The sequence below is a fragment of the Lissotriton vulgaris genome, chromosome 2_2 (assembly GCF_964263255.1).
Source record: "Lissotriton vulgaris chromosome 2_2, aLisVul1.2, whole genome shotgun sequence".
In the NCBI taxonomy this organism is placed as follows: domain Eukaryota; kingdom Metazoa; phylum Chordata; class Amphibia; order Caudata; family Salamandridae; genus Lissotriton; species Lissotriton vulgaris.
This window is the reverse complement of record NC_141688.1, coordinates 298,165,811-298,176,438: the sequence shown is the minus strand read 5'-3', so window position 1 is coordinate 298,176,438 and position 10,628 is coordinate 298,165,811.

The following is a 10,628-nucleotide window of genomic DNA, read 5'->3' as shown; positions in this document are numbered from 1 at the left end:
TATGACCAAGCCTTCCATCTTTAGGAAACCAAAAGTAAAATGAACCAATGAAAAGTTTTATAAACAAGTCACATGACCTGTTATGCGGCATAGGGCTACAAAAAGCGTAGAAAATCCGTTGGCACGTGAGGCGGTGTCAGTAGCGGACCGATGTGCGAATAGGCCGAAGGCAGCACAACGCGCCGAGATCCGGATGGCACCGAGGTGGTGTCCAGCAAATTGCCGCACTGGTGTGGCCATCCTACAATGCTGCGCCGAAAGACGGCGTGTCCAGCTGAGTTGCGGTCACTGTTGCGGTACAGTGACTCGAACGCGCCGAGATCCGGATGGCACCGAGGTGGTGTCCAGCAAATTGCCGCACTGGTGTGGCCATCCTACAATGCTGCGCCGAAAGACGGCGTGGCCAGCTGAGTTGCGGTCACTGTTGCGGTACAGTGACTCGAACGCGCCGAGATCCGGATGGCACCGAGGTGGTGTCCAGCAAATTGCCGCACTGGTGTGGCCATCCTACAATGCTGCGCCGAAAGACGGCGTGTCCAGCTGAGTTGCGGTCACTCTTGCGGTACAGTGAGTCGACGCGGCGAGATCTGGATGGCCCCGATGTTGTGTCCAGCAAGTTGCCGCACTGGTGTGGCCATCCTACAATGCTGCGCCGAAAGTCGGCGTGGGATGCCCCGTTGGCTTATGAGGTGATGTCAGTAGTGGACCGATGTGTGAATAGGTCGGAACCAGCACAAGGCGCCAAGATCCGAATGGCAAGTCCTGGATGTTGAGTGCCTCAGTTGAGAGTTCTGAGCAGTGCTTGTAAGACTGTCTGAAGCTTATTTGCACCTGCTGCAGCTTCACTATTGCCCTGGTGTGGCCAAAGGTCGCACATGACATAGGCGGCCGGCTCCCGAGGTCCGGCGGAACTTTTTTCCTTTTCCTTTCTGCTTCTTTTCCTACAATCCGTTTCATCTGAAGACACGACCAGGTCCCTGAATGTGTGCAGGGGGACGCTATTGATTGAATGAAAATGGCGGCTTGACACAAAGCTGACTCAAGCGTTACTGTTGATGCTATACAGACAAAAATTGGTTTTCAGTTTGTACATTCTTCAGGTTTTTTTTTTCCATCCAAGTCTGATTGAGAGTTTGTAGAAAAATGGCTTCAGATTTTCCACATACTACTCTTCAACATTCTTCCTAAATGTAACAATGTGAAACTCACTAGGAGAACGGCTGTTTCTGTTTCCTTTCAAAATGCTGCCAACAATATTTTCTGAATGGAAGACACCATCTTGTAGCATAAAGGGCCGAAAGGGGTTCTGGTCTGGCCGATGGTTGGTGGAGACATTTTGACTATATCTTGGACCTGCCCGGCCTCGCCCAAAATGGCGCCGGTATAAATGGGACTCGTAACTCCTTGCCCGCAAATGTATATCTAGAAAATGTTATTGTAAGTGGCCCTGTCTTATTTTAATTACAAAATGTACGTCCACCGATTCCGCAACTGTTAGACACCTTTGTTCTTGCAACCTAATGGCCCGCTCGTTACGTTCTTCTACAGTGTAAATGTCTCCTCATCATATACGATTTCAGTTTGCTCCGTGGCCGGCCCACGTGGTTATAGGCCCGTATTTGTATACTGACATTTTCACAATAAAGGTTTTTAAAACAAAACACAGTAGTAGTATTTACATTGGTAAAGTTTTTACTTTTAGTCACTGTTTTCGAATCAGTAAAAGGCAAGTGAAATAAAGCAGTCCAATTACATGACGGATAAAAGGTATAATATGTCGGAACGCAGTAAAGATAAATGGTCAAGGGCAGTTATGTTTTTCATGTCTGCAACATAAAGTGATCGATAAGAATCTGATAATCAGGCGTATCGGCGACTAAGACAGCAGGCGGAATCTCTTTTACTCAACGGCTCCGTCATGGAAGGAAGAAACGCCCTTTTTCTCGAAAAAGGAATATATTTTACTTGCAAGACAGTTGTAAATTTTCCGGGAAAGTACATTAGCCTGGAATATTATAACATATGTTTGAAAAAAAAATATTGTTCGAAAACAATAAAAAGCGTAATTTTTAGGTCATATGACCAAGCTTTTCTTCATTAAATTAACAAAAGTAAAATGAACCAATGAAAAGTTTTATTAACAAGTCACATGACCTGTTATGCTTACGTTACGCGCTGCGCGCCGCGCCTCGGATCACTTCCGGGTGCGCTAACGCGGCGTGTCATATAACGCATTACGCGACAACGTAGGTCAAGAATATAGTCAAAATGTCTCCACCAACCAGCGTTCGGAACAAAACCCCTTTCAGCAGTCCAAAAAGTTCTGTTAAATGACAACAGAGGGGACAGGCAACAAGAACCATCAGTCAAAGAGGGGAGGGCAAGTTCTTCTCTTCCGGGTCATGTTGGGGCGCTACCGGAACTGATCGAATTGGTAGTCTACAGTGTTTCTGGATGTTTCAGACTAAAGCTGGTGTCAGCATGAGACCACTACCATCTCGTAGCTCCGTCGTGGCCATTCCACGAGCAATCATGGCAGCCGCTCCCCACCAGAAGCCTGCGGGAGTCGGAGGCCCCCAAGACTTTTGTAGAATCTTCACGGCTGAGGGGACGCTTTTCGAGAATGGGACCCAAGACCTATCAGGGAAGCGTCCGAGTTCAAAGGTGTCCCAGGGCCATTTTAGTGGACCAGGCCCAAAACTGAAGAGCCGGCCGCCATTTTGAGAGTCCTGTGGCAGCCGCCTATCGCTGCACCGCAAGAGCGGGAGCAACTCAACTACATGATGAGCGAGACGCTGTAGTCGCAAGAGCGGGCGGTAAACAGCTGAATGGCGGAAGAGGCACAGTGTAGCAAAAGCGGGCGGAATGGCAACTGAAACGGTAAAGGGGCGCCCCACTACAGTGTGTCTTCAGGTCAAACGGATTGTGGGACAAGGTTCAGAATTGAAGAGTCATCAAAAGGCAAAAAGTTCCGCCGGACCCCGGGAGCCGGCCGCCTATGTCGGGGGCGATCTCAGGCTACACCAGTGCTATAAGACTTGGGGAGGGTGTCGGAGCCAAGCGTCTTCTCCGAGTCCATGGCCATCACACCGCCCCTCAGGGGCCTCCGTCAAGCTGTTTAGGAAGGTAACATATCACATTGTTTTCTAATGCAGTCAGGTCCACAAACGACACTCACTTACTTTGAGAATAGTGAAGCTGCAGTAGGTGGAAATAAGCTTCAGACAGTGTTACAAGCACTGCTTAGAACTCTTAACTATGGCACCCAACATCCAGAACTTATGCCATTTGAGAATGGCAGTGACATCGAAGCAACTCAGGGACCAAAACCATTAACGTACTTTCACGTATGAAAATCTTACTTGGGGAGGGGGCAGGAGCGAAGCGCCCCCTCCCAGTCAGCGCAACCACACCGTATGTTGAAAATTTGAAGCCATCGTTCTACAAAGTCAACCAAACTTGGATTGAAAAATCTAGAAAAATGTACAAACTGAAAACCAGTTTTGGTCTGCATAGCATCAGTAGCAACGCTTGAGTCAGCTTTGTGTCAAGCCGCCATTTTGATTCAACAAAGCACAGGCATTGAAAAAGGCTCAAACTCAGAACTCTGAACTATGGCACCCAACATCCAGGAGCTTGCCATCCGGATCTTGGAGCCTTGTGCTGCTTTCGACCTATTCACACATCGGTCCACTACTGACATCATCTTATAAACCAACGTTATGTAAATAGTTTTTTAATAAAATGTTTTACCCTGTTTCTTTGCTGGTGTGTTGTCTATATTTTTAATATTTGCATAGGGTTTGTCGTTATTTTGTGCGGGATGGGTGATGGAGCCGAGCTGTCTTGCAGCCCTCATGGTGTGGAGCTCAGTTCATCTCATTATTTTCGTATTTCTCATGAAGGGTTGTTCCTAATATTTCTATTTTAGCGAGGTCAAAAAGAGATCCAATTAGTGGCCTACTGATTTTGCTCGATTACTTTTATTTTTTTACACGATTTTTCACTATCTGCAAAGACTAAACAGAGTATTGCGACTTTGTGCTTGTTTGTAAATAGAGAATGATCCAAAGAGAACCAATTCTAAAACAGTAAATGCTTGGACAACAATCAATCAAATGGAGAGACAGGCAGGCACGACGGATTACAACGGGGGCAAAGGCTTGCGTTAACTACCGTTCACTATCTGCAAAGAGAGAGTACTACTAAGACAAAAGAGGGGAGGGGGGGGGGGTTCAGCGTTCAAAGCACATCAGCGTGCATAAATACGAAAATGTTTTTATCTATCACGTACTTGACATTTTAAAGCTTTTCATATTTGCTATTAAAAAACCAATGAAATTCACAGAAAAAACCATAGGTTATAGTGGATATATAGTTAGGAATTTGCATTTACAAAACCTTGAAAATTCAATGAAAAAACCATTGGTTTTAGGCCATATATAGTTAGGGATTTGCATTTACAAAACCTTATTTTACTCGCATAAAACCATTGAAATTCCATATATAGTTAGATGCGCTAACTATATATCGCGCACCCGCAATCCACTGCTGATGATGTCACATATTACATCATTCATGACATGGTCAGTGACATCACTGATGACATCACTGATGACATCTCAAATGACATCACTGATGACATCTCAAATGACATCACTGATGACATCACTGATGACATCTCATTTGACATTACTGATCACATCACTGATGATATCATTCATGTGATAATACGATGAACCTCTTCAGACTCTAATATAACCTTAGATACAATCAGTGTAAACAGACACTCACAGACTGTCACTCATCCATGGAGTTACTCACACACCTAGTCAGTCATGCAAAGAATCAATCACACCTCCATTTCCTCAACTATACAGTTATACAAACTTTACTTATTCAAACATATACTAACACATATTTACTCTCTTATACAATCCCTGATACAAGTTCACAATGATCCATACAGCCACTCACACATTCACTGGCTCTTATGCACAGTTATTTATATATGTCAACTCTCACATGTACTGTGTTTTACATATGTACTTACTTTGACATGTAGCACTGAGATATCCATTCACTCACCAATACACTCATGCACACAGTCAACCGCCCATACAGCTGTTTCCACATGCACTTTTGAAACCATACATCTAGTGAATCAACTGCTCACACATCTATGCACAGAGTCATACACCTCCCAGCCACCCACACACACACTCAGTCTCCCATACAAATACTTGGGCAACCAATCAATAACCCATATAGTTACTCATATAGCTACTTATCAACACATGCAACAGTTTACAGAACAACAGACATAATGATGCACAAATTAAGACAGTTTAGTCACTAACCCATGCACTCAGTGAGACACATTTAATCACTCACTCATACAGTCAGTCATGCACCTACTAAATCCTTCATCCAGACACTTATACATCCACTCATTCTTCAATATGTAAGACATATTTTAACTTTATAAAAACATACAGTCACTGGGTGTTGTCATCAGTGATGTCATCAGTGATGTCATTTGAGATGTCATCAGTGATGTCATCAGTGATGTCACTGACCATGTCATGAATGATGTAATATGTGACATCATCAGCAGTGGATTGCGGGTGCGCGATATATAGTTAGCGCATCTAACTATATATGGAATTTCAATGGTTTTATGCGAGTAAAATAAGGTTTTGTAAATGCAAATCCCTAACTATATATGGCCTAAAACCAATGGTTTTTTCATTGAATATATATATATATATATATATTTTGTATTCCAAAGGCTCTGCTTGAAAGGATCACTCGAGAGCAAGTAGGAATAAACCAAATTTATTGCTTGTGCAGGCAGATTCAGGTCCCGTTTTCTTTTTCCTCGCAGTCCCGACGCATGTGATCCCTCCTGGATTCTGGGATTTGTAGTTTGTTGTCTGCCAATAGTTAATTCTCATAGTGAGTTCTGCATCCACATATAGTTAACAAGTTCGTAGTGATTAGTGAGAACTCACCACGTTGTTCAGGCACACCAGTGTGCCCCGTTTTCTGTCTCTGCCTCCATTGATGCTGCAGCTTGCTCCCGCCATCACTCAGCCGTGAGTGTCACAGCGAGCCGGCCCCTTGATCCAAAACTCCACCCTCCAGTGACAAGGCGGTGCTCCTTTCCACGACGAAGCTGTCGTGAGTAAATTTTGTATTCCAAAGGCTCTGCTTGAAAGGATCACTCGAGAGCAAGTAGGAATAAACCAAATTTATTGCTTGTGCAGGCAGATTCAGGTCCCGTTTTCTTTTTCCTCGCAGTCCCGACGCGTTTCAGTGCTGTCCGCACTTTCTTCAGGGGAGACAAATGTTGATGCGGCGTTTTGGCAGCTCCTGTGCTTTGTAGCATGTGATCCCTCCTTCTGGATTCTGGGATTTGTAGTTTGTTGTCTGCCAATAGTTAATTCTCATAGTGAGTTCCGCATCCACATATAGTTAACAAGTTCGTAGTGATTAGAATATATATTACCTACTGGTGGTCGCCAGGAGGTAGTTATAGTTAGGATTTTTTTCAATGCAAAATCTCAAAAATCTATTGTGAATAACATTGGCGCCGGTTGATGAATCTGCCTGAAAATTTCCTAAAATTTGCCTCGCAGAGCTCCAGTCCTTCCTTGAAAAATTGGGGGGGGATTCGTCAAGCGGGGGTTGAGATAAAAGGGGGTTCCAAAACGTGTTTTCTCCATGTTAATTTCCATAGGGCGGTCGAACTCACTTTTAGCCCGAACGGCTGAATGGATTTCCACCAAACTTGGCAAAATTGTAGGGACTGGTAGCCCGATGTGCCTTTGCTATGTCTCAAGATATGCGCTCCAGTGGATTTTGAGTAATTTAGGTTCAAAAAAATATATATATCTATAGCATCGCCCCGGTACGCGCACCAGGGCGCTTACCGGGCGCGCCACGCGACTTGCTTATGGAAAGCTGATTGGCTGTCGGGTGTCTGTAAACATTCTAAACAGTCCGGAGTACTATGGGGAAAAAAGAATGATAGACTTTTCAAATATTGTATGTTTATTAATTGTTTTTTTTTTTTTTTTAAGTACCAACATGTAGGTACCAATGCAGAGTCTAAAATTTAATATACACAGTCTCCTTTGTAGATATCTTGCATGTTGTTACAGAAGTTATTGTGGTATATGGAATTCATACCATAGTCTGTCAGGAAAGCAGAAACAATATGGAGGCAGGAGATGATAAAGAGATGTTAAATACAGATTGGAGATAATATAGTGGGAGAAAGGAAGTAACTATGAGCAAACTTACTATGTAACACAAAAAAGTTGCACAGTATATTTTAAGTCTCACTTTATATTATATCTATTTTGGTACTATTACATAATTTACATATAAAAAAGAATAATGTCTCAAAAATCTTTTAATTTTTAAATTTATATTTATTGTTGTGATGTTTCAAAATCTAAAAGAATTTGTAACATTAATTCATCAGGTATGTCCTCCTTTTCATTCCATGATTCAATTTCTTCAACACATTTAATTAAGTCTTGGTCTACAGTGTGATCCAAAAAGTCTATTTCATCTTTGTCTTCCTTAGGATTGTTTTCCATATTAATTACAAATGAAATATTATTTTCATTTTGTTGTGCTTCCATTTTCTTGCTGTAAATTGCATAAAAAATAAATATATCAGTAGAGATAGGACGCTGTTGGGTTTAAGTTCAGACAGGTACTTGTGAGTTTTTAACAGTGAAGTTATCTTTGGGCAGTGTATGGTTTCAGGCAGGAAGTAGAACTATTAAAAAGTTCCTGTGATGAAGCCTAAGTAAATTCATAATTATACCAGAGAAGCCTAACTCAATCCATAATTATAATAAGCAAGCCTTTCTCAATGTCCAACTCTTACAGAGGGACAGTATATAACTATCTGAAAACGTTTTTCCAAATTAACAAGTGCATAACATAGTTCTCCTTTCAAATTAACAACTTACCTTCTTCAAAGTAGTTGAAGTTTTCTGTCAAAATTTTTTCCAAATGTACCTTAGGTAGTGTTAGTCAAAATGGCTGTGTTTCCCTCTCATTTTTCATATATATTCATGTACTTAACCAATCAAATGTCAGCACATAAAAGTACAAAATGTAAGTAACATTTTAATTGGTTGAAAATTCAAACAGTTTCATATGTGTTTTTGTCATGTAATTTACCTCAGGATATACCACCAAATTTGGGTAAATGGTAGGGACTGCTATGTAGTAGGGTGTATTCTATATTTGGTGTAAGTGTCTCCAGTGGTTTTTCTGTAAATTACTTTCCCACCTTTTTTTAGGGAGCGCTTACCAATGCGTGCCCCGGTACGCGCACCGGCAGCGTTACGGGAGTCCTCCATTTTGTGTTTCGGTACAATCGAGACACAAGATGGAGGATAAACAACGTTGGGAATGGGTAGAAGGGGGCACGGTAGACAGCCCCCGACCCCCTAGGTTTTCCGAGGGGGGCTTAGGAGGCTCATAAAGGCAAAAAAAAAAAAAAACCACATTTACATTTTTCGCGGGGGAAGCGCCCGGTACGCGCACCGGGGAGCGTACTTTGGTGAAAAATAGTGAAAAAAATTAGAAAAAGATAATCATTTGGAGTGATCAGAGGTAGGGTAGCCCTGAAAAGAGCTTTTGGGTTCTGTGTCTGATTTAGGAACCTACAAGTAGGTTCCAATGCACAGTCTTAAATTCAGGAGGAATATTCTATTCCCCTCATCTGAAAAGTGCACACCATCTCCTCTGTAGATGTCTTGAATGTTGTAACGCAAGTTGTTGTTGTATATTGAACCCATTCCAAAGTCTCTCATGTAAGCAGAAACAGATTTATTCACATGTTTCCGTGCTTTCTCAAATTGTGGACAAAATTGGTTGGACCAGTTCCATTTCTGTCTTTGGCATATATTGGAATATATCAAGGCAGTTTGTGGAAAAAGTGTCATCAATTGATCAAAAGTGTCCTTTAAAAGCATTTCCAGACCAACCCCAGTCATAGTGCCCAAATCATTTCCACCACAGTGCACTATTAAGAGGTCAGGGTTTGGCAGATACAAAAAGGTTTTCACCAATGGTATCAAATGATGACATCTCAATCCTCTCTGGCCAATCCACTTGATTTCCACATTTGATAAATCAAGGTTGTGATAATTTCTGCTTGCTGCATACCTTTGAGCCCAGTGGATGTAGCTATGTCCAATAATCCATACAGAATACATGATGAGAGAAGGTTCTGGTGCAGTCAGATGAAGTGTGGGAATGAAATGGCAGTTGGAACAGTAGGAGTTTACAAAAAAAAATTGTGAAGTTTCCCTGCTGTTGAATCACAAGCAATGATTGGTGGATTCAGATAGTTGAAAACTGAAATTTAGGGTGCATGGTTGTGTTGTGTGAAAGAAGCAATTTGAATGGTTAAGAAAAAGTCACTAAAAGCAATAATGCCCTGGATAAGCTGGTGTATTGAGAGGTCAAACATGTTTGCTGATTTAATTTGCAACATTGTAGAATAAACTTTTGAACCTGAGAGTTCAGGTAGGAGGGAGTTGCTATGGTAACAGATAGAAAGGTCTGAGAGGGGGAAGGGTGTTGGTTTGAAAATAGTGAGGGAAGACTTTTGATTGGTTGAAATAAGGCTTATGTGTGTAAAGTTAGAGATTTTATATGCCAGTCTTGGTTTCAGTGTATTGAGTACACACCTTTTGCTCTGCTAAAGAAAAATTGGTGTGTGTGTCTGACACTGTTTTCAATCTCCCAAAGCATTTGTAAAGGTAAGTAATGATTTATTTAATTTATATAGAGACTTGTTTGCTCTATGGAGAATATTTGGAAGCAGATAGTGAAGTTTCAGTAGTGAAATTGATTCCTTGTACATAGGACTTGTGCTGTGTTTCTAAAAAGTTATTTAAAAAACGATTTTGGGGTAAAAGAATGGCTTTTATATTTTTAAGTAATTATTAGTATTTGCCTCATTAAATAAATATATTTGAACCATTTAGAATAATGTCACTTGCATTACCTTAGATTTGGAAGCAGATTGAGATTATTTTTTATTGGTGTGTGGCATGGTTTTTTGAAATGCTTGCTATGAACATTTGCAAGATAGGGGATTTGTATTTTGTGAAACAGTGGGGTTTCAGTAGTGAAATTGAATGCTTGTACATAGGTCCTGTGTTGTGTTTCTAAAATGTTATTCAAAAAACGATTTTGGGGGCAAATCAATGGTATTTTCATTTGGCCCTTATTTATGATTGCTTTGTGCTGCTGGTACATCACTTTAAACATGGGGAAAAAGTAACGCTCTGGTGGCGCAAGGCCTTCATAAATAAGGCCCTGAGTTTTTTTGTTGTTGGTTTGTGTCTTGCTTTTTGATAATGCTTGATATCAACATTTGCAAGATAGAGGATTTGTATTTTGTGAAATAGTGAGGGTTCAGTATTGAAATTGAGTGCTTGTACATAGGATCTTTGCTGTGTTTCTAAAATGTTATTCAAAAAACGATTTTGGTTGAAAATCAATGGTATTTTTATTTGGCCCTTATTTATGATTGCCTTGTGCTGCCGGTGCATCACTTTAAACATGGGAAATAAGTGATGCTCTGG